Here is a 25015-nt window from a genome sequence, read left to right as displayed (position 1 = left end):
GCTGTATCTTCAGTGCTTAGGGCAGTACTTGACATGAAGTAGTTGCTCAACAAATTTATCAACTGAATGAATAGGCACAGAATAGTTTGTATTCTTGATCTTCTTATTGCCATGCTTTTTTTTTGTATGCTATATGGTGGGGGGCACAGTTCATTCTTTTTCCATGTGAGTATCCCCTTATTACAGCACCATTTTTTGAATTTTTGTTTGTTTTTTTCATTCGTTTGTTTGCTTGTTTGGGGAGTACACAGGCCAGGAATCGAACCCGATTCTACTGCATGGGAGGTGAGAATTCTACCACTGACCTACCCTTGCACCCCCTCCTCCATGTTAAGACTTTTTGATCAGAGAATGGGTATTGGTTGTCATTGGAGTTGTGGGATGGGTTTGCAGTAGGATTTTGTAAGGTACTGTGGGAGACCTTGAGCTGTTTTTTTTCCTATCGGTTCTTGCCATGTATCTCTTTTGACAAAAGTCTTCTGCTTTCAGGTCATTAAATGAAAGCACTCTGAAGGCGATAAGAAGAATGGAGTGTGTAGATCTTTGGTTAGTGGGCTTGGAGGAAGATTATGTCAGTTCTGCCTATGGCTAGAATTTGTATCTACTGCTTGCTTCAGGCTCTTCTGTTGGGATCTGTTCACATCCTTGTTGAGACAGCTATCACTGTCTTTACTTCTTTGACCCCTGAGAGCTGAGCAGGCCAGTTATACTTCGAATTTTCATCAGGATGAAGACATTAATGTTTATAGTCATGGGTCTCTGAGTTAGATTTCCACCCCTAATTCATACGGAGACAGTTGAGCTCAAAAGACTATATGAATAGCTTTCTCTAACAATTGTGGAATGTTCAGTTCTGGAGAGTATCTGATTCCTTTTTCACGAATCTATTTTGGGAGGCATTTTTAGCAATTAAATTGAGTCTGAGGGTAAAAGGAGCAGACACCCTGAGTTCTGTGGATTATCATTTATTTATTTCTTCTTTTCTTCTTTCTTGTTTGGTACATTTGTTACCTTCATTGACCTGTCTAGAGTGGCCTGGGTGAGATTCCTCTGTGGAATCTCTGTCACTCTTACGCAGCTTAAAGAAGGCAAAGGAGGTAAGGTAGTCCTTTCAACACTTTGTAGGAATGTTGGTGGCAAAGGTAAGGCTTTTTGCTTTGCCAGGACATTGAAAGTTGCCAGATCTTTGAGAAAATGATTTGTGGGTGGTGGAGAAATTGGTGATTCAGTACTCATTGGCTTTAATGTGGTTTTGATATTATTTGTATGAAGAAATAACATCAGAAGTATATTAATAGTTTTAGTTTTCCAAGTAACTTCTAATAAGATTTAAGCAGATTGGCAGAAGCTTCTACTAAACTTTTATTGTCCCCTTTATGCTTTTACAGTTTCTACGAAGTCTGTCTCAGGTTCTCGAGATACTTAAATATCATTTGACCTCTATGCTATTTTCTCTTCTCTTATAGATATACTGAGTACTGACTTGCGGTTTGAGTGTAGATTACAGTTTCTGAATGACTGGCAGTCTTTGTTCCTGTGCTAAATCTCTTTATGAATTCATACAGAAAGCTTTAAGGAAAAACTAGAGTTTGAGGAAGGGATAAAGAGTATTACACTTTTAAAATATGTATATTTTTATTACTGAAATTGTAGGTACTCAGAAAATTCATGCATAAAATACAGTTCCCATATATTACTCTCACACATACAGTTTTCCCTTTTATTAATGCTTTCCACTAGTGTGATACCTTTGTTACAATTGATGAAAGAATCCTATTAACTATAATCCATAGTTTACATCAGGGTTCACTGTGTGTATAGTCCTATGGTTTTGTTAAAAATTTATATTCTTGTAACTTTTTCTTTGTTAGCTGTATTCAGATATATAATTCAGTGGTGTTAATTACAGTCACAGTACTGTGCTCCCATCACCACCATCCAAGTTACCAATTACCAAGAGTTTTATATCACCCCAAACAGAAACTCGACCAATTAAGCATTAAATCCTCACTCTCTCTCCCTACACCACACCTGGTAACCTGTATTTTAGTTTTTGACTCTATACATTTGTTTGTTTTAATTATGTTAGATCTTAAGATATTTGTCCTTTGTGTTGGCTTATTTCACTCAATGTGGCATGTTCAAGGTTTGTCTATGTAGTTGCATGTGTCAGAACTTTATTCTTTTTTATGGCTGAATATTCCACATTTTGCTTATCCATTCATTGGTTGATGGATACTTGGGTTACTTCCATCTTTTGGCAAGTGTGACTAATGCTGTTATGAACATCGGTGTGAAACTGAGTCCCTGCTTTTAATTCTTTTGGGTGTCTGCTTATAAGTGGGAATAGAGGATCATATAGTAATTCTATACTTATTTCTGAAGAACCACCAAACTCTCTTCACAGTGGCTGCACCATTTTCTTTTCCCACTGCTAAGTGTTCCTGTTTCTCCACATTTTCTTCAACACTTATTTTTCCATTTTTTAAAATAGTAGCCATTCCTAGTGGGTTTGAAATAGTATTTCATTGTGGTTTTGACTTGCAGTTCCCTAATGATTAGTGATATTGATCATCTTTTCATGTGCTTTTTTTTTGGAATTTTATTTTATTTAAAAACATTTTTTTTTAAAAATGACAAGAAAGAAACATAAACGTTCCTAACATATGATCATTCCGTTCTACCTATATAATCAGTAATTCATAATATTATCACATAGTTGCATATTCGTCATGATCATTTTTTTCATGTGCTTTTTGCTATTTGTATATCTTCTTTGGAGAGATGTCTATTCAGGTCTTTTGCCCATTTTTTAATTGGGTTGTTTGTCTTTTTGTTGTTGAGTTGTAGGAGTTCTTTATATACTCTGGGTATTAAACCTTTATCGGATATGTGGTTTCCAAATATTTTCCTCCATTGTGTAGATTGTCTTTTTATTTCCAAGATAAAATCCTGTGCATAAAAGGTTTTAATTTTGATGAGATTTCATTTACCTGTTTTTTCTTTTGTTGCTTGTGCTTTGTTGCTTTTTGCTTGTGCCTAAGAAACCATTGGTTAACACAGCATCCTGAAGATGTTTCCTTACATTTTCTTCTTGGAGTTCTATAGTTTGGGCTCTTATATCTAAGACTTTGATGCATTTTAAGTTCATTTTATATATAGTGTGAGGTAGGAGTTCACCTTCATCCTTTTATATATGGACATCCAGTTTTCTCAGCACCATTTGTTGAAGACACTATTCTTTCTTGATTGAGCAGACTAGGCTGTCTTGTAAAAAGTCAGCTGGCACCCAATGTATGGAGGTGGCCAGAGGGTACACAGACTGAGAAGCAGAAGGGTGAGCTGTGGTGTACACATATGATAGAATATTGTGCAGCTAGGAAAGGAATGAAATCATGAGGCATGCAGAGATGAATCAACCATGAGGATCGTATGTTGAGCAAAATAACCAAGAAACAAAAGGACAAATACTGTATTGTCTCTTTTAGAAAATATTTAGAAAATTGGGGCCTACATTGTAAACTCTTACAGCAGTCACATTCCTGAGCTTTAAGTGTTATTTCTAAATTCTGAGATGCTGTGCTGTATGTGTATAACCTGGTATTTTCTTGGAACTTTGGGTACCTGTGTGACACCTACAAATGAGACTGGGAGTTCCTAGCTCTGACAGTCAGCATTGCTATATACAACAACTGTTAAAAGAAGCTGAAAAAGAGATCAAGCTTCAATTAGATATAAGAATGAAGCTGATGTGGTTGGGACTAAGGTGAATCAGAATACAGGGTAAAGGACGATATTGGCCATATTTTAGAATTTTACCTACTATTTGAGACCAAAGGAAGATAGGTGTATTTTGCTCAAAACTTAAATTTTCTGGAGCATACAATCGAACTTAATCTGTTTGGCCAGTTTGGTTAAACAGCGTAAACACATGGAGCCTGGAATTGGGAGCAGAAATAACCAAGAAACAAAAGGACAAATACTGTATTGTCTCTTTTAGAAAATATGTACAAAATTGGGGTGTACATTGTAAGCTCTTACAGCAGTCACATTCCTGAGCTTTAAGTGTTATTTCTGAATTCTGTATAGCTTAATGTAATACCTGGATACATTCCAGACTGTGTTGGGCAGATAATTAAAAAGTATTGGCACAGTCCCTTGAGGGCCTGAAAAGAAAATATGGAACTATTAAACTTTCCCACCTGGGAAGTCCCTGACACGCTCTCAAATAGTAGGGCCAACTGAATAGGCCAGGACCTTGATTTTTTTTCATCACGTAGTTGTGTATCCATCACCATGATCATTTTTAGAACATTTGCATCACTCCTGAAAAAGAAATAGAAAAGAAAATACTCATACATCTCATACCCCTTATTCCTCCCTCTTTTGACATCAGTGTTTCACTCTACCCAATTTATTTTACCCCTTATCTCCTCTACTATTTATTCATTTTTAAAAAAAAATTTATTTATTCATTGTTTATCCTTATTGTTTTACTCATTTGTCCATACCCTGGATAAAAGGAGCCTCCGACATAATCACACAGTCACATTGTAAAAGTTGTATTGTTATAAAATTGTCTTCAAGATTCAAGGCTACTTGTTTATTTGGTTCAAAATTTATATTTTGACTAGTGCATTGCATTTCCTAATATAACTTATGTAGACAGCTTAATTGAACTCCATAAGTACGTGGAACCTTGGGTAGGACATGAAATTTTGGTGGTTTGTCCAGAGTGATGCCCTGATAAATCCCAAAGTGATTTGAACAGTGAATAAAAAAGTGTTTGCAAAGTCCCCTTGGGGGAATGTTGAGAAAAGGGGAAATTAACTTCCCCAAGTTGAATTCTTTTTTTTTTTTATTAATTAAAGAAAAAAAAGAAATTAACACAACATTTAGAAATCATTCCATTCTACATATGCAATCAGTAATTCTTAACATCATCACATAGATGCATGATCATCATTTCCCCCAAGTTGAATTCTTGATACTCTCACAAGCAGTGGGGACAACCAAAGCAATAAGCTGAGCCCCCAAATCTTGGAATTTGTTCATATGAAACTTAACCCCACAAAGGATAGGTCAAGCCTACTTAAAATTAGGCCTAAGAGTCACCCCCAAGAAAACCTCTTTTTTTGCTCAGATGTGGCCTCTCTCTCCAGCCAACACAACAAGCAAATTCACCACCCTCCCCCTGTCTATGTGGGACATGACTCCCAGGGGTGTGGACCCTCCTGGCAACGTGGGACAGAAATCCTAGAATGAGCTGAGACTCCGCAACAAGGAATTGAGAAAAACCCTAGAATGAGCTGAGACTCAGCATTAAGGGATTGAGAAAACCTTCTTGACCAAAAGAGGGAAGAATGAAATGAGACAAAGTGTCAATAGCTGAGAGATTCCAAACAGAGTCAAGAGGTTATCCTGGAGGTTATTCTTACTCATTAAATAGATATCACCTTGTTATTCAAGATGTAATGGAGAGGCTGGAGGGAACTGCCTGAAAATGTAGAGCTGTGTTCCAGTAGCCATGTTTCTTGAAGATGATTGTATAATGATACAGTTTTCACAGTGTGACTGTGTGATTGTGAGAACCTTGTGTCTGATGTTCCTTTTATCTACCTTGTCAACAGACGAGTAAAACCAATGGAATAAAATAAATAATAGGGGGAACAAATGTTAAAATAAATTTAGATTGAAATGCTAGTGATCAATGAAAGGGAGGGGTGAGGGGTATGGTATATGAGAATTTTTTCTGATGTCTTTTTATTTCTTTTTCTGAATTGATGCAAATGTTCTAAGAAATGATCATGATGACGAATATGCAACTATGTGATGATATCATGAATTACTGATTATATATGTAGAACGGAATGATCATGATAAAAAAAAAAGGTTGAAGGCTACTGAAACACAGCTCAGCAGTTTCAGGTACTTCCCTCTACCCAGTCCAATACACCATAAGCTAAAAAGGGATATCTGTATAATGCATAAGAATAATCTCGAAGGTAACCTTTGACTCTGAAATCTCTCAGCCACTGAAACTTTATTTTGTCTCATTTCTCTCTTCCCCCTTTTGGTCAAGAAGGCTTTTTCAATCCCATAATGCTGAGTCCTGGCTCATCCTGGGAGTCCTGTCCCATGTTGCCAGAGAGACTTACACCCCTGGAAGTCATGTCGCACGTAATGGGGGGAAGGCAGTGAGTTCACCTGCTGAGCTGGCTTAGAGAGAGGCCACATCTGAGCAACAAGAGAGATTCTCTAGGAGTGATTCTTAGGCCTAATTTTAAGTAGGCTTAGTCTATCCTTTGCAGGAATAAGTTTCATGGGGGCGAACGCCAAGATCAAGAGATCAGTGTGGTAGTTAGAGTCAGGTGTCAGTGTGGCTAGGTGAAGGTGCTTAGTTCTATTGCTGTGGACATGAGCCAATGGCATGTGAACCTCATCTGTTGCTGATTACATCTGCAGTCGGCTAGGAGATGTGCCTGTTACAATGAATGATGTTTGATTTAATTGGCTGTTGCTTAAATGAGAGAGCTCAAAGTAACACAGCCCGAGCAGCTCAGCATACCTTATCTCAGCACTCGCAGCTCAGCCCAGGCCTTTGGAGATGCAGAAAGAAATCACCCCGGGGAAAGTTGTTAGAACCCAGAGGCCTGGAGAGAAGGCCCGCAGAGATTGCCCTGTGCCGTCCTACATAAGAAAGAACCTCAATTGAAAGTTAGCTGCTGTGCTGGTTTGAAAGGATGTATGTCCCCTAGAAAAGCCATGTTTTAATCAAAATTCCATTTCGTAAAGGCAGAATAATCCCTGTTCAATACTGTATGTTTGAAACTGTAATCTGATCATCTCCCTGGAGATGTGATTTAATCAAGAGTGGTTGTTAAGCTGGATTAGGTGACAACATGTCTCCACCCATTTGGGTGGGTCTTCATAAATTTCTGGAGTCCTATAAAAGAGGAAACATTTTGGAGAATGAAAGAGATTCAGAGAGAGCAGAGCAGAACGACATAGCCATGAAGCAGAGTCCATCAGCCAGTGCTTTGGAGATGAAGAAGGAAAACGTCTCCCGGGGAGCTTCATGAAGCAGGAAGCCAGGAGAAGCTAGCAGATAACACTATGTTTGCCATGTACCTGTGCCCTTCCAGATGAGAGAGGAACCCTGACTGTGTTCACCATGTACCTTTCCAGATGAGAGAGAAACTCTGACTGTGTTTGCCATGTGTCTTTCCACTTGAGAGAGAAACCCTGAATTTCATTGGCCTTCTTGAACCAAGGTATCTTTCTCTGGATGCCTTTGATTGGACATATCTGTAGACTTGCTTTAACTGGGACGTTTTCTCAGCCTTAGAACTGTAAACTAGCAACTTATTAAATTCCCCTTTTTAAAAGCCATTCCGTTTCTGGTGTATTGCATTCCGGCAGGTAAGACACTAGAACAGGTATTAAAATGATATTAGCTTTATAGAATAAGTTAGGTAGAGTTTCTTTTTCCTCATTTTTTTGGAAAAGTTTGAGCAGGATTGGTGTTAGTTCTTTTTGGAATGTTTGATAAAATTTCCCTCTGAAGCCATCAGACCCTGGGCATTTCTTTGTAGGGAGATTTTTGATGAGTGATTGGATATCTTTACTTGTCGTTGATTTGTTGAGATCTTCTGTTTCTTCCTGAGTCAGTGTAGCTTTTTTGTGTGTTTCCAGGAGTTTGTCCATTTCATCTAAGTTGTATGGTTTGTTGGTGTATAGTTGTTCATAGTATCCTCTTATGATTTCTTTTATTCAGGGTCTGTGGTAACACACCCTTCTGATTTCTGATTTTGTTTATTTGCATCCTCTCTCTTTTTTTTTTCTTTTCTTTGTCAGTCTTGCTAGTGGCCCATCAGTTTTATTGATTTTCCCAAAGAACCAAAACCAACTTTTGGTTTTATTGATTCTTACTATTGTTCTTTTGTTCTCCCATTCATTTATCTCTGCCAGAATCTTTGTTATTTCTCTTCTTCTATTTGCTTTGGTGTTAGTTTGCTGTTCTTTCTGAAGTTCCTCCAGGTGTGCTGTTAAGTCCTTGATTTTTGCTTTTTCTTGTTTTTAAATACAGGCATTTAGGGCAATTAAATTCCTTCTCAGCACAGCCTTTGTTGCATCCCATAAGTTCTGATAAGTTGTAGTCTCATTTTCATTCATCTCCAGATAGCTACTGATTTTCAAAGCAATTTCTTCTTTGACCCACACTGGTTGTTTTAAGAGTGTTATTTCATCTCCATGTATTTGTGAATATTCTCATTCTTTCGTAGTTATTGATACCCAGCTTCATCCCATTGTGATCAGAGAAAGTGCTTTGAATAATTGCAGTGTTTTTAGATTCATAAAGACCTGTTTTGTACCCTAGCATATGATCTGTCCTGGAGAATGTTCCATGAACACTAGAGGAGAATGTATATCCTTGTGCTTTGGGGTGCAATGACCTATACGTATCTGTTAGGTCTAATACATTTATCAAGTTATTTAACTTCTCTTTTTCCTTGTTGGTCTTCTGTCTGGTTCTATCTATGGAGGAGAGTGGTGTATTGAAGTCTGCTACTATTATTGTTGAAACATCTGTCGCTCCCTTTAGTTTTGTCAGTGTCTGTCTCGTGTACTTTGTAGCTGCTTGATTGGGAGCATAAACATTTATGATTGTTATATCTTTTTGGTGAATTGGCCTTTTAATTAGTATATAGTGTCCTTCTTTGTCTCTTATGATGTCTTTACATTTAAAGTCTATTTTGTCCAATATTAGTATAGTTACTCCTGCTTTCTTTTGGTTACAGCTTGCATGGAAGATCTTTTTCCATCTTTTCACTTTCAATCTACTTGTGTCTTTGTGTCTAAGATGCATTTCTTGGAAGCAGCATATAGCTGAATTAAGTTTCTTAATCCATTCTGCCAATCTGTATCTTGTGTGTAGCAGATTGTTTTTCTCTTTTTGCTTTCAGAATTTTCTGCTTCTCTTCATCATTTGACAGACTGATTAGTATGTATCTTGGGGAAGGCCTGTTTGAATTTATTCTGTTTGGTGTTCGTTGGCCTTCTTTGAATGGCATATTTATGTCCTTTATGAGGGTTGGGAAGTTTTCATCCATTATATCCTCAACTACTCTTCCTAGTCCTTTACTCCTCTGTTCTCCTTTTGGGACACCAATGATTCTTGTATTTGTGCGCTTTGTTTTGTCTATCATTTCCCTGAGATCCAATTCAAGTTTTTCCATCTTTTTTGCCATTTGTTGTTTTGAGTCTTCAAAAGACAGTTATCCTGTCCTCTGTATCACTTATTCTTTCTTCTCTCTTCACAGTCTGGTGTTTTGTGCCTCTAATATGTTTTTTTTTTTTTTTTTTTTTTTAGAGAGAAGGAAGGAAGGATAGAAGGAAGGAAGGAAGGAAGAAAGGGAAACATTTTTAAACATTTTCTTGTTTTATTGTATTCTGTTTCTCCGTTTTTGTTACATGGGCTGGGGCCGGGAATCGAACCGAGGTCCTCCGGCATAGCAGGCAAGCACTTTGCCCGCTGAGCCACCGCGGCCCGCCCTCTAATATGTTTTTTATTTGATCAACAATCTTTAATCTCTGTGATATCCACTATATTTCTGTTTATTCTTTCAAATTCCTCTTTATGCTTTTCTCCTGTCTTCTTCATCTCCTTTATGTCATTTGGTGTCCCACTTATTTTATTAAGTAGAGTTGTGTGAGCATCTTTGATTAGGTGTTATAGTGCCTGTGTCTCCTCTGGTGTTTTAATTTGGTCATCAGGCAGGGCTATATTAGTCTGCATTGTGATATGTTTAGTGATCTTCTGCTGTCCTTGTGGCATGTAAATATCTTGATTGGTTTACTTTGGGAGTTGATTTCTTTCAGTTGTCTAAGGTCTGCTTTTGCGGGATGGTTGTACAGCAGGGAGCAGGGTACGGGGTAGGGCACTCAGTATGGTAATTTGTTTCAGCGTAGGTATGGGTACAGGTTGGGAATGTTACGCTGATTTTTGTGAATGTGGGAGCCCAGCTGCCAGGGGGGGCGTAGCTGTGCAGGTGCACCGGTCTTGGGGGGTGTGTACCCCTGGTGTGCACTGGCCTAAGGCACACTGCCCTTTGTGCGCATGTGTAGAGCTGTGGCAGCAGGTCGGCGTTATCCCATTGTGAAATGGCCGCAGATGTGACCCAGCTGCACAGGTCAACACTTTCTCAGAGCTGGGAAGTGTGACTAAGGGCCATGCGCATGCGCAGTTCTAGGACTGCTGTAAACTGAGGTTTCCAGAGTTGAATGATGTGATTAGGGGCCTATGTGCATGCATGGGTCTGGGAGTGCCATAAACTGATGCGTAGAGCTCACGGGAGGCGGTGTGAGGCTGTGGAACCCTTTGGGTGACGGTAGGGGTAGCCTGGTTATGGAGGTTAGTGCCTGCAGCCTTTATACGCTGGCAACAACCTGCAGGAAACAGGGAGGGGGAGGTAGTGCTAGAAGGGGTGCAGGTGAGGTGACTTGGGCTGTACTTGGGGTGGGAGTGTGGGGCAGGTATGTGCACTAGGGGCTGGTTGGGTGGAGGCACCTAGAGTGCAGGGAATGGGAGCAGATGATGGGGTTTGGGTGTATGGTGTGTGGGGTGAGTCGCCAGTCATGGGTCTGCACTGGTAAGGGTAGTGCATCCAAAGAACTTGGCCTGGCTTACTTCCTAGTCCCATGCTCCCATCTGTGTACTCCCATGGGCATCACCCCTCCACGCCAGGCTCCAGCTTTCAGCCTTTCTGTTCCTTGGCCTCTGCAACTAGGGCTGGGCTCTCCCAGGTCAGCCACACTCCCAGATCGCCATGTCAGTTGCCCTCCTGTCCCATCTTTAACTTTCCTGTGGAGCAGGGCTAATCTTGAGCTTGAGATAATTTTTTAAGTCTTTGTCTAGTATGTCCTGATTCTGGTTTCCTTCGTTGATGGTTTCTGTATTTTTATCTAGTTCGTTTGGATGGGCCATAATTTCCTATAAGATACACATTTTTATGTTTATTTTTATAAGAGAAGTTGTATGTTTACAGAAAAATCATGCAGAAAATACAGAGTTCTAAATATCTGCCACCATTATGATTTTGCACTGATGTAGTACCTTTGTTACAATTGATGAAAATGTTATTATAATTGTACTATTAACTATAGCCCATAATTTACACTAGGATTTACTCTTTGCATTGTACAGTTATACAGATTTTTTAAACTTTTTTTTTCTAGTAACTTATATACAATAAAACATTTTCCCTTTGAACCACTTCCAAATATATAACTTGCTAGTGTTAATTACATTCACAATATTGTGCTTCTGTCCGTACCATCTATTACCAAAACTTTTCCATCATCTCAAACAGATATTCTGAACCAATTAAGCATTAATTCTTCTTTCCCTACCTCCACCCTGGGCCCTTGTAACCTATATTCAAGTTTATGACTCTCTGAATTTATTTATTCTGGTTATTTCATATCAGTGAGATCATACAGTTTTCATCCTTATATTCCTGGCTTTTTTCACTCACCATGATGTCTTCCTGGTTCATCTATGTTGTGTCATTTTTGAGAACTTCATTCCTTTTTTATGGCTGAATAATATTCAGTTGTATGTTGTAAAGCCCGTTTTATTTATTCATTCATTGTTAATGGACATTTGGGTTGCTTCCATCTTTTGGCTGCTGTGAATAATGCTGCTATGAACAGTGGTGTGCATATATCTGTTTGAGTCTCTGTTTTCAGTTCTTTTGGGTATATACCTAGAAGTGGGATTGCCAGGTCATATGGTAATACTGTACTTAACTTTCTGAGGAACTGCAAACTGTCTTCCACAATAGCTGTGCCATTTTACATTCCCGTCAACACTAAATGAGTGTTCCTCTTTCTTCACATCCTTCCCAACGCTTGTTGTTAATTCTTTTATTTTTTATTTAATAATAGTAATTCTAGTGGGCATGAAGTGGTATCTCATTGTGGTATGATTTTCATTTCCTTGAAGGCTGCTATGGTTGAACATCGTTTTATGTGTTTTTTGGCCTTTTGTATGTCTTCTTTGGAGAAATGTCTGTTTAAGTAGTTTGACCACTTATTGATTGGGTTGGCTTATGTTGTTGAGTTGTAGGAGTTCTTTATTAATTTTGAAAATTAAATTCTCACTTGTGGTTACGAAATATTTTCTCACATTCTGTAAGTTGTGTTTTTATTATCTCAATGAAATCCTTTGATATGCAAAAGGTATTTAATTTTGATGAGGTCCCATTTATTTATTTTTTCTTTTGATGTTCATTCTTTTGGCATCAGGTCTCAGAAACCATTGCCTAGAACCAAGTCCTGAAGATTCTTCCCTGTTTTCTTCTAGAAGTTTTATTCTAGGGTTTCTTATCGTAGTTTTATAGTTCTGGTTCTTATATTTAGTTCATTCATGCATTTTGAGTTGATTTTTTAATATGGTATCATAGGGGCCCCTCATCATTTTTTTTTGCATGTGGCTGTCCCATCCTCCCAGTGCCATTTGTTGAAAAGCCTTTTTCTCCATTGAGTGGACTTGGCACTCTTGAAAAAACCAATTGGCCTTAAATATGAGGGTCTATTTCTGAATTCTCATTTTGATTCCATTGGTTTTCGCCACTACCATGCTGTTTTGACCACTGTAGCTTCGAAATAAGTTTTAAAATCAAGTAGTGAGAATCCTCCAACTTCATTCTTCTTTTTACAGGTGTTTTTGGCTTTGGGGGGGCTCTTACCCTTCCAAATAAATTTGATAATTGTCTTTTTCCATTTCTGCAAAGAAGGCTCTCATAATTTTGGTTGGGATTGTGTTGAATCTGTGGATCAATTTGTGTAGAATTGACATTTAACAACATTTAGTCTTCCAGTTAATGAACAAAGAATGTCCTCCCATTTATTTAATTCTTCTTTGATTTCTTTTAGCAGTGTTTTGTAGTTTTCTCTGTAGAAGTCCTTTATGTCATTGGTTAGATTTATTCCTAGATTTTTAGTTGCATTTGTAAGTGGATCTTTTTTTTTTTTACCATCTTTATTATTTTTCTTATCCAAATACCCCATAGTTTGTTCAGTGTTTTTTTTTTTTTTACTTTTATTTTTTTAAATACCAAAAAAAACCCACCAAATAAACGCAAACGTTCCTATTTTGATCATTCCATTCTACATATATATTCAGTAATTCACAATATCATCACATTGTTGCATATTCATCATCATGATAATTTCTTGGAACATTTGCATCTATTTGGAAAAAGAAATAAAACGAAAACAAAAAAAAATTATACATACCATACCCCTTACCCCTCCCTTTCATTGATCACTAGCATTTCAAACTAATTTATTTTAACATTTGTTCCCCCTATTATTTATTTTTATTCCATACGTTCTACTCGTCTGTTGACAAGATAGATAAAAGGAGCATCAGACATAAGGTTTTCATAAGTGGATCTTTTGTCTCAATTTCCTCTTCAGACTTTTCATAACTTGTGTATAGAAGCAGTACTTATATTTGCATGTTCATCTTGTACCTTGCTTTTTTGCTAATTTAGTTTATTAGCTCTAGTAGCTTTGTTGTAGATTTTTTGGCACTTTTTCAACATAGGATTATGCCATCTGCAAACCGTGGAAGTTTTATGTCTTCCTTTCCAGTTTTTCTTGCCTAACTGCTCTGGCTAGAACTTCCAGTATGATGTTGAATAACAGTGGGTGACACTGGGCATCCTTGTCATGTTCCAGATCTTGGAGGAAAAGCTTTCAGTCTTTCACTATTGAGTATGATGTTAGCATTGGGTATTTCATATATGGCTTGTGTCATGTTAAGAGAGTTTTCATCTATTTGTAGTTTTCTGAGTGGTTTTATCAAGCAGAGGTACTGATTTTGTCAGATGCTTTTCCTGTATCAATTGAGAGGATCATGCCATCTTTTCCCTTCATTCTGTTAATTTGGCACATTATATTAATTGATTTTCTTAGATTGAACCACCTGTGCATGCCTGGGATACATTCCATTTGATAATGGTATATAATTACTTTAATGTACTGTTGGATTTAGTTTGTTCATGTCTCGTTGAGGATTTTTTCTTCTGTATTCATAAGGGATATTGGTCTGTAAATTTTCTTTTCTTGTGATCTCTTTATCTGGCTTTGGTCTGAGGATGATATTGGCCACATAGAATTAGTTAGGGAGTATTCCTCTTCAATTTTTTTTTAATTAATTAAAAATTTTTTTTAAATACCATAAAAACACCAAACAAACGCAGATGTTCGTAATTTTTGATCATTCCGTTCTACATAGATAATCAGTAATTCACAATATCATCACATAGTTGCATATTCATCATCATGATCATTTCTTAGAACATTTGCATCTATTCAGAAAAAGAAATAAAAAGAAAACAGTAAAAAAATTCATATATACCATACCCCGCACCCATCCCCCTCACCAATCACCAGCATTTCAATCTAAATTTATTTTAACATTTGTTCACCCTGTTATTCATCTTTATTCCATATGTTTAACTCATCTGTTGATAAGGTAGATAAAGGGAGCATCAGACACAAGGTTTTCACAATCACACAGTCACATTGTGAAAGCTATATCATTATACTATCATCTTCAAGAAACATGGCTACTGGAACACAGCTCCACGTTTTCAGGCAGTTCCCTCCAGCTTCTCCATTACATCTTGACTAACAAGGTGATATCTATTTAATGCGTAAGAATAACTTCCAGGATAATCTCTTGACTCTGTTTTAAATCTCTCAGCCATTGACACTTATTTTGTCTCATTTCAGTCTTTCCCCTTTTGGTTGAGAAGGTTTTCTCAATCAGCTGATGCTGAGTCTCAGCTCATTCTAGGGCTTTTCTCAATCCCTTCATGCTGAGTCTCAGCTCATTCCAGGATTTCTGTCCCACATTGACAGGAAGGTCCACACTCCTGGGAGTCATGTCCCATGTAGACAGGGGGAGGGTGGTGAGTTTGCTTGTTGTGTTGGCTGGAGAGAGAGGCCAGATCTGAGCAACAAAAGAGGTTCTCTTGTGGGTGACCGTTAGGCCTAATTTTAAGTAGGCCTGACCTATCCTTTGTGGGATTAAGTTTCATATGAATAAGCCCCAAGATTTGGGGGCTCAGCCTATAGCTTTGATTTGTCCACACTGCTTGTGAGAATATCAAGAATTCAACTTGGGGAAGTTGAATTTTCCCCCTTTCTGACCATTCCCCAAAGGGGACTTTGCAAATACTTTTTAATTCACTGTTCAAATCACTCTGAGATTTATCAGGGCAGGACTCTGGACAAACCACCAAAATCTCATGTCCTACCCAAGATTCCGTGTACTTATGTGTTCAACCTAGCTATCTACATAAGTTATATTAGGAAGTGCACTAGTCAAAATATGAATTTTGTACCAAATAAACTTTTTTTGCTTTAGTCTCACACATAAGGTAAAATTTAAAAATGTGAATTACCATCAGTTTTCAGCACCCTGCAGTAATGACATTCCTTTGTTCTTCCTCATGCAAAAACGTCTTTTAACTTTGTACATTTAGTCACCATCATTATATACTCTAGGCATTCCTAGATTATACCATCTCAGTCTTTATCGTCTATCTTTTGTTCTGATTTTATTTGTGCCCCCAGCCCTCCTCCCTCTATCATTCTCACATTCAGCTTCATTCAGTGTTTTAACATAATTGTATTACAGTTAGGTAGTATTGTGCTGTCCATTTCTGAGTTTTTACATTCAGTCCTGTTGCACAATCTGTATCTCTTCAGCTCCGATTACCCAGTATCTTACCCTATTTCTATCTCCTGATGGTCTCTGTTACCAACGAAATATTCCAAGTTTATTCACTAATGTCAGTTCATATCAGTGAGACCATACAGTATTTGTCCTTTTGTTTCTGGCTAATGTGACTCAGCATAATGTCTTTAAGGTCCGTCCATGTTATTACATACTTCATAACTTTATTCTGTCTTACAGCTGCATAATATTCCATCGTATGTATATACCAGTTTGTTTAGCCATTTGTCTGTTGATGGACATTTTGGCTCTTTCCATCTCTTTGCAGTTGTAAATAATGCTGCTATAAACATTGGTGTGTAAATGTCCATTTGTGTCCTTGCCCTCATGTCCTCTGAGTAAGATACCTAGCAATGGTATTGCCAGGTCATATGGCAATTCTATATTCAGCTTTTTGAGGAACCACCAAATTGGCTTCCACAGGAGTTGTACCATTTGACATTCCCACCAACAGTGGATAAGTGTGCCTCTTTCTCCACGTCCTCTCCAGCACTTGTCATTTGCTGTTTTATTGATAATGGCCATTCTGGTGGGTGTGAGATGATATCTCATTGTGGTTTTGATTTGCATTTGTCTAATAGCCAGGGAGTTGAGCATCTCTTCATGTGCCTTTTGGCCATTTGTACTTCCTCTTCTGAGAAGTGTCTGTTTGAGTCTTTTGCCCATTTTGTAATTGGGTTGTCTGTCCTTTTGTTGTTGAGTTGCACAATCTATTTATATATTCTGGATACTAGACCTTCATCAGATATATCGTTTTCAAATATTGTCTTCCATTTTTTAGGCTGTCTTTTTACTTTCTTGATGAAGTTCTTTGATGCGCGAAAGTGTTTAAAATTTTGAGGAGTTCCCATTTCTTTTTTTCTTTCTTCAGTGCTCATGCTTTGGGTGTAAGGTCTAGGACGCTTCCTCCTAGTATAAGATTTATAAGACATTCCCCTATATTTTCTTCTAACACTTTTATGGTCTTAGACCTAATGTTTAGGCCTTTGATCCATTTTGAGTTAATTTTTATATAGGGTGTGAGATATGGGTCCTTTTTCATTCTGTTGCATATGGATTTCCAGTTCTCTAGGCACCATTTATTGAAGAGACTGTTCTGTCCCAGGTGAGTTGGCTTGACTGCCTTATCAAAGATCAATTGCCCATAGAAGAGAGGGTCTCTATCTGAACACTCTGTTGTATTCCATTGGTCAGTATATCTATCTTTATGTCAGTACCATGCTGTTTTGACCACTGCAGCTTCATAATACGCCTTAAAGTCAGGTAGTGTGAGACCTCCAACTTCACTTTTTTTTTCTCAGGATACTTTTAGCTATGCGAGGCACTGTGCCCTTCCAGATAAATTTGCTTATTGGTTTTTCTATTTCTGAAAAGTAAGTTGTTGGGATTTTGATTGGTATTGCATTGAATCTGTAAATCAATCTGACATCTTAACTATATTTAGTCTTCTAATCCATGAACATGGTATGCCCTTCCATCTATTTAGGTCTCCTGTGATTTCTTTTCACAATTTTTTGTAGTTTTCTTTCTATAGGTCTTTGGTCTCTTTAGTTGAATTTATTCCTAAGTATTTTATTCTTTTGGTTGCAATTGTAAATGGAATTCTTTTCTTGATTTCCCCCTCAGATTGTTCGTTACTAGTGTATAGAAACACTACAGATTTTGTGTGTTGATCTTATAATCTGCCACTTTCCTATACTCATTTATTAGCTCTAGTTTTGCTGTGGATTTTTCAGGGTTTTCGACATATAGTATCATAATGTCATCTGCAAACAGTGAGAGTTTTACTTCTTCCTTTCCAATTGTGATGCCTTGTATTTCTTTTTCTTGTCTAATTGCTCTGGCTAGAACTTCCAACACATTGGTGAATAACAGTGGTGATAGTGGGCATCATTGTCTTGTTCCTGATCTTAGGGGAAAAGTTTTCAGTTTTTCCCCATTAAGGATGATGTTAGATGTGGGTTTTTCATATATTCCCTTTATCATTTTAAGGAAGTTCCCTTCTATTCCTATCCTTTGAAGTGTTTTCAACAGGAAAGGATGTTGAATTTTGTCAAATGCCTTTTCAACATCAATCGAGATGATCATGTGGTTTTTCTGCTTTGATTTGTTGATATGGTATAATACATGAATTGATTTTCTTTTATTGAACCATCCTTGCATACCTGGGATGAATCTTACTTGATCATGATGTATAATTCTTTTAATGTGATGCTGGATTCGATTTGCTAGAATTTTGTTGAGGATTTTTGCATCTATATTCATTAGATTGTCTGTAGTTTTCTTTTTTTGTAATATCTTTGTCTGGCTTTGGTATGAGGGTAATGTTGGCTTCGTAGAATGAGTTAGGTAGCTTTACCTCCTCTTCAATTTTTTGGAAGAGTTTGAGCAGGATTTGTACTAATTCTTTCCATAATGTTTGGTAGAAGCCATTTGGTCTTGGACTTTTCATTTTGGGGAGCTTATTAATTACTGATTCAATTTCTTTACTTGTGGTTGGTTTTTTGAGGTCATCTGTTTCTTCTCACGTCAAAGTTGGTTGTTCATGCCTTTCTAGAAAGTTGTCCATTTCATCTACATTGTTGTATTTATTAGCATAAAGTTGATCATAATATCCTGTCATTACTTTCTTTATTTCTATGGGGTCAGTGGTTATGTCTCCTCTTCCATTTCTGATCTTATTTATTTGCATCCTCTCTCTTTTTCTTTTTGTCAATCTTGCTAAGGGTCCATCAATCTTATTGATTTTCTCATAGAACCAGCTTCTGGTTTTTTGGATTTTCTCAATTGTTTTCATGTTCTCAATTTCATTTATTTCTGCTCTAATCTTTGTTATTTCTTTCCTTTTGCTTGCTTTGGGGTTAGTTTGCTGTTCTTTCTCTAGTTCTTCGAAGTGGGGAGTTAATTCCTTGATTTTTGCCCTTTCTTATTTTCTGATATAGGCAATTAGGGCAATAAATTTCCCTCTTAGCACTGCCTTTGCTGCATCCCATAAGTTTTGATAGGTTGTGTTTTCATTTTCATTTGCCTTGGGATATTTACTGATTTTTCTTGTAATTTCTTCCTTGACCCACTGGTTGTTCAAGAGTATGTTGTTGAGCCTCCACATATTTGTGAATTTTCTGGCACTCTGCCTATTATTGATTTCCAATTTCATTCCTTTATGATCTGAGAAAGTGTTTTGTATGATTTCAGTGTTTTCAAATTTATAAAGACTTGCTTTGTGACCCAGCATATGGTCTATCCTTGAGGATGATTTATGAGCACTTGAGAAAAAGATGTGTCTGTTGTTGTAGGGTGTAATGTTCTATAAATGTCTGCTAAGTCTAGCTCATTTATTGTATTATTCAAATTCTCTATTTCTCTGTTGATCCTCTGTCTAGATGCTCTGTCCATTGATGAGAGTGTGGGATTGAAGCCTCCAGCTACTATGGTAGATGTGTCCATTTCTCTTTTCAGTGTTTGCCTCAGGGATTGCAGAACATTCTGGCTCTGTACATAAATATTTATGATTGTTATATCTTCCTGTTGAATTGTTCCATTTATTAATACATAGTGTCCTTCTTTGTCTCTTTTAAGTGTTTTACATTTGAAGTCTAATTTGCTGGATATTAGTGTAGGTACTCCTGCTCTTTTCTGGTTGTTAGTTGCATGAAATATCTTTTCCCAACCTTTCACTTTCAACCTATGTTTATCTTTGGGTCTAAGATGTGTTTCCTGTAGACAGCATATATATGGGTCCTGTTTTTAATCCATGCTGCCAGTCTATGTCTTTTGATTGGGGAGTTTAATCCATTAACATTTAGTGTTATTACTGTATGGGTAGTACTTTCTTCTCCCATTTTCCTTTTGGATTTTATATGTCATATCTAATTTTCCTTCTTTTTACCTTTACTCATAGTCTTCCTTTCTACACTCTTCTCCACACCTCTGTGTTCTGTCTTTTCATGTCTGTCTCTAGTGCTCCCTTTAGTATTTCTTACAGAGCTGGTCTCTTGGTCACAAATTCTCTCATTGATTTTTTTGCCTGAAAACATTTTAATTTCTCTGTCATTTTTGAAGGACAGTTTTGCTGGATATAGAATTCTTGGTTGGCAGTTTTTCTCTTTTAGTAATTTAAATGTATCATCCCACTGTCTTCTCACCTCCATGGTTTCTGCTGAGAAATCTACACATAGTCTTATTGGGTTTCCCTTGTATGTGGTGGATTGCTTTTCTCTTGCTGCTTTCAAGATTCTTTCTTTCTCTTTGACTATGTTGTGATTAGTAAGTGTCTTGGAGTACGTCTGTTTGGATCTATTCTCTTTGGGGTACGCTGCACTTCTTGGAGCTGTAATTTTAAGTGTTTCATAAGAGTTGGGAAATTTTCAGTGATAATTTCCTCCATTAGTTTTTCTCCTCCTTTTCCCTTCTCTTCTCTTTCTGGGACACCCACAATACATATATTCGTGCGCTTAATATTGTCATTCAATTCCCTGAGTCCCTGCTCATATTTTTCCATTTTTTTCCCTGTACATTCTTTTTCTTGTTGGATGTCAGATGTTCTGTCCTCCAGTTCACTAGTCCTATCTTCTGCCTCTTGAAATCTAACATTGTAGGTTTTCATTGTTTTTTTTGTCTGTTCTATTGTGCTTTTTATTAACATAAGTTCTGTGATTTGTTTTTTCAGACTTTCGATTTCTTCTTTTTGTTCATTCCTTGCCTTCTTTATATCCTCTGTCTATTCATTGATTTGGTTTTTGATGAGGTTTTCCTTGTCTGTTCGTATATTCTGAATTAATTGTTTCAACTCTTGTATCTCATTTGAATTTTTGGTTTGTTCCTTTGGGCCGTATCTTCAATTTTCCTAGTGTGATTTGTTATTTTTTGCTGGTGTCTAGGCATTTAATTACGTTAACTAGTTTATTCTGGAGATTGCTTTCACTTCTTTTACCTAGTGTTTTCTTGCTGGATGAATTTGTTGTCTATTTGTTCTTTGACATTCAGTTCAGCTTTTTCTGGACCACTAGCTTAGGTTTTATTTAACAGAGGAGAATTTTTCAATTCTTGTCTCTTCCCCTGCCTATATGGTGTCTCCCCTCCCCCCAACCCTTAGCAGGGTCTACTTAGGTATTATGGACCCCAGCCGGATTTTCCCAGACCAAACTGGCCTCCTGTTAGGAGGAAAGAGTCACCTGCATCAGTTTTCCCTGAGGGTGAGACCCACCAAGTTGAAAGACTTTCCTGTGAAGTCTCTGGACTCTGATTTTCTTATCCTGCCCAGTATGTGGTGCTTGTCTGCCTGCAGGTCCCACCAGCGTAGGATGATGCAGTACCTTTAACTTTGGCATACTCTCTCTGTTGGGGGCGTGGTGGAGGCAGAGGAGAGGTTGTAGGCTGATTTTAGTGGCTTCAAATTCCCAAGCCCTGGTGTCTGACTTCCTTGAGGGAGGGATTCCACCTGAATTGTGCCTCACCCCTCCCCTGGGGAAGGCACAGGATCCACACAAGCTCTGAAACAAGCTTGTTTCTGCCTGTGCCTGGGCAGTTGCAGCCTGAGAAGCCCTGCCCCCTTGGTGCCGTGGCAAAAGTCAGCGATCTTTGCTTTTACCAGGTTTGCCTGAGCTGGGGGCCTATTTTTAGATCTCAGAATTTGTGAATTCCACACTTGAAGCTTTGTTGCCCTCAGCCCCTGCTGCTGGTGAAGTCTCTTTCCTTTTCCCTCTGGGAAGCAGCTTGTGGAGGAGGGGCACCGGCCACCTTGGCTTGGGGAGGTCATGGTGCTAGGGGGGCTCGCAGCTGGGCTAGCTGGCCCAGACTGTGGTAATCTGTGTGTTCTGTCACTGACGTGGCCCCAGGTGTTGTTCTGTACTGTTCCTGCTTATTTAGTAGCTGTTCTGAAGGATGAAGTAAGTCCCACACCTTGCTAAGCCGCCATCTTGGCTCCTCTGAGACTATGTATTTTCCCGTGTTTTCTTTTCTATGTAGTAGATTGCTTTTTTCCTATTGCTTTCACGACTTTGTTTTTCTTCAACACCTGACAGCCTGATTAACATGTGTCTTTGAGTAGGTTTGCTCATATTTATTCTATTTGGAGTTCACTGGGCCTCTTTCTTGTGCATATTCATGTCTTTTATAAGGGTTGGGAAGTTTTCTCCAATTATATCTTCAACTAACTTTCCCAACCCTTTGTTCTTCTCTTCTCCTTCTGGGACACCAGTAATTATATTTTTGAGCCTCTTGTTGTCCATCATTTCCCTAAGATCCAGTTGCAGTTTTTCCAACTTTCTTGTCATTTGTTCTTTTGTGTGCTCTAGTTTATTGTTCTGTCTTTAGCTCACTTATTCTTCCTTTTGCTTTTTCAAATCTGGTATTGTATGTCTCCAGTGTATTTTTTGTTTGGTCTACTGTAGCTTTCATTTCTGTGAGATCTGCTGTTTTTCTATTTAACTTCCTGAATTCCTCTTTATGCTTTTCTAGTGTCTTCATGATATCCTTTGTTTCTTTATGAATATCCTTGAGTAGTTTTTCCATATTCTGTGTCCTGTCTGGAATTTTGATTTGGTTGTTTGGCTGTGTCATTTCTGCTTGGATCTTTGTGTGCTTTGTGATTTTCTGTTGTGTTCTGGGCATTTGTTTTTCTTGATACGGTTATTATTCAAGTTGGTTTCCTTCACTCTTCTAAAGTTTTGAATTTACTTAGTTTTTGCTGTATGTTTCCTTTCATACTTTGCTGGTTATTTTCTGCCAAATTAACATCCGGATCTCATGTAGGGAATACAGTTCAACTTCAGTGTCCATTATAAGATAGGCCAGGATGTACGGGTACTCCCGTGGCAGAATGGCTCACTACCATGCAGGAGACCCAACCTGAACTCATAGCCCCTTTGCCCCAGTAGGTGGCGACCATGAGGCTCCTCCTCCCTCGTGCTCTCCCCTACCTGTCTGGTGTAGCTGACTTGCACTTACCGCATTTGGCCAGCAGATGGTGCTGGAGTCCCCTCTTCCCTCAGCCCCAACCCTCCAGACTGGAGCGACTGGAGGCTGGCATGCTCAGCAGTGGGGCTGCCGTGCCAGGGGGTCTCTGCTGGGGGAACTGGGGAGCCGACCAGCATGTGGGGGTTCAGCTGATCCAGAGCACTGGTGGGCCTACCAGATACTGCGATTGTGGGCCGGCTTTTCTTGCACCTGATGGGGTGATCACTTCCCGCACCCTGAGGCCCACCCTGTGGTGGACAGTCATCAGCCTCTGGGCTTCCTACAGGCGCTGCCCACCCAAAACACACTTTATTTATCCATTCATTTGTTGATGGACATTTGGGTTATTTTTACCTTTTGGCTATTGTGAGTAATTCTGCTATGACCATTAGTGTGCATATATCTGTTTGAGTCTCTGCTTTTAGTTCTTTTGGGGTATATACCTAAGAGTGAAATTGCTGGGTTATATCGTAATTCTGACTCTAAGTAACTACTAAACTGTTTTCAGTAGTGGCTACACTATTTTACATCCCTACCAACAATGTAGGAGGGTTGAGTTCCTATTTTGTCACATCTTGGTTAACACTTGCCATTTTCTGTTGTTTTTTTTCTTCAGTAGCTATCCTAGTGGGTGTGAAGTGGTTTCTCATGGTTTTGATTTGTATTTTCCTCATGGCTGATGTGTTGCACATCTTTTCATGCGCTTATTGACCATTTGATTATCTTCTTTGGAGAAATGCTATTCTAGTTTTTTGCCCATTTTAATTGGGTTGTCATTTTGTTGTTGGCTTGTAAGACTTTTTTATATATTGTAGGTATTAAATCAGTAAATATGATTCCCAAATATTTCCCTCCATTCTGTATGTTGTCTGGTATTTTTGGTCGGTTGTCTTTTTATTTTCTTGATAATATCCTTTCATGTACAAAATTTTTTAATCTTCATGAAGTTCAATTTATTTTTTCTTTTTTGCTCATGCTTTAGGTGTCATATCTGAGAGTCCTTTGCCTAATATGAGGTCCTGAAGATTTTCCTCCATGTTTTCTTCTAAGAGTTTTATGGTTTTAGATCTTATATTTAGGGCTTTGATCCATTTTGAGTTAATTGTTCTATATGGTGTGAGGTAGGGGTTCAATTTAATTCTTTTTCTGTAGCTTTATCTAGTTTTTCCAGCACCATTTTTTGAAGAGTCTATTTTTCCCTATTGAATGAGCTTGGCACCCTTATTGAAAATCAGTCGGCTGTAGATGTGTGGGTTTATTTCTGAGCTCTCAGTTCTAGTACTTTGTTCCATATGTTTGTCCTCAATGAATTTTTAAATTTTTCCTGGGAAACAGCTTTCAAACCTTTTTGGGTATTGTGTGTGTGTGTGTGTGTGTGTGTGCACAGGGGATGAAACTAGTTGTTAAATGCCTTTCTAAGGTCTTTTCCCTAACTTAGGCTCATATTCTGATTCTTTATTTCGTTATGGACTTCAACAGTATTTTTTTTTCCAGTAATTCAATAATTTATTCCTCTAAAAAGTGTGTAAAAGTATCTAGCTCTCATCCACAAAGTATATATGAATGTCATTTTAAATGTAGGCCTTTTATTATTTCTTTTTATCAGTCTTTTAGTTATTGTACCACTGCTGTACTGTACTTTTTAAAAAAATTGAACATCACATATTTTTTCAAGTTGTTTGCTATATATAAACAAAGCTCACAGAAAAAAATGCTTGAAGGAAAAAATGAAATAAAAGAATTTCAGAACTTCCCAGAATGTACAGCTTTTACATTTTAAAAAGGTTCTGAAATATACATGCAAGCATGTTGGACAATCCCAACACTTTCCCCTCCCCCTTGGCCCATTTTAGTTCAAACCATGGTAAGAGTTCTGATTTCTACAGAATTTCCAAAATTAAAAATAAATAGATAAATAAATAAAATAAAAAACTTCTCATTCTATAACAAATCCATGGCTTGTACATTTCAGATTAGTTCAGTAAAAAACTCACAATTAAAATAATTCTTATTTAAGGAAAATATTATACAGACTTTTTTGCACAGAAGTACATAATAAGATTTAAAAAAATCAATTGCCATTCATTTATTTTTGTACAAAAACGTATAAATGTATCACTAGCTTTTCTTAATTTAAAAAACTTAAATAAAAGACACTATATGGAAATTACTCTCTGCTGCCTTTTTTAAAACAAATTTTTGTAGAATGTTTTTTCTTTTTTTGCTTCTTAGCATTGGGTT

At 37.7% G+C, this 25015-nt stretch overlaps 1 protein-coding gene across 3 annotated transcripts in view; it reads left to right on the top strand.

The window, feature by feature from the left end:
• The window catches only part of R3HDM2 (R3H domain containing 2), a 301698-nt gene that overhangs the window by 1992 nt on the left and 274691 nt on the right, over positions 1–25015 (top strand). The window lies entirely within an intron of this gene.

This window comes from Tamandua tetradactyla, chromosome 7 (genome assembly GCF_023851605.1).
Source record: "Tamandua tetradactyla isolate mTamTet1 chromosome 7, mTamTet1.pri, whole genome shotgun sequence".
Classification (NCBI taxonomy): domain Eukaryota; kingdom Metazoa; phylum Chordata; class Mammalia; order Pilosa; family Myrmecophagidae; genus Tamandua; species Tamandua tetradactyla.
The sequence above is the reverse complement of the archived record's forward strand: the minus strand, read 5'-3'. Positions and strand labels throughout refer to the sequence as shown.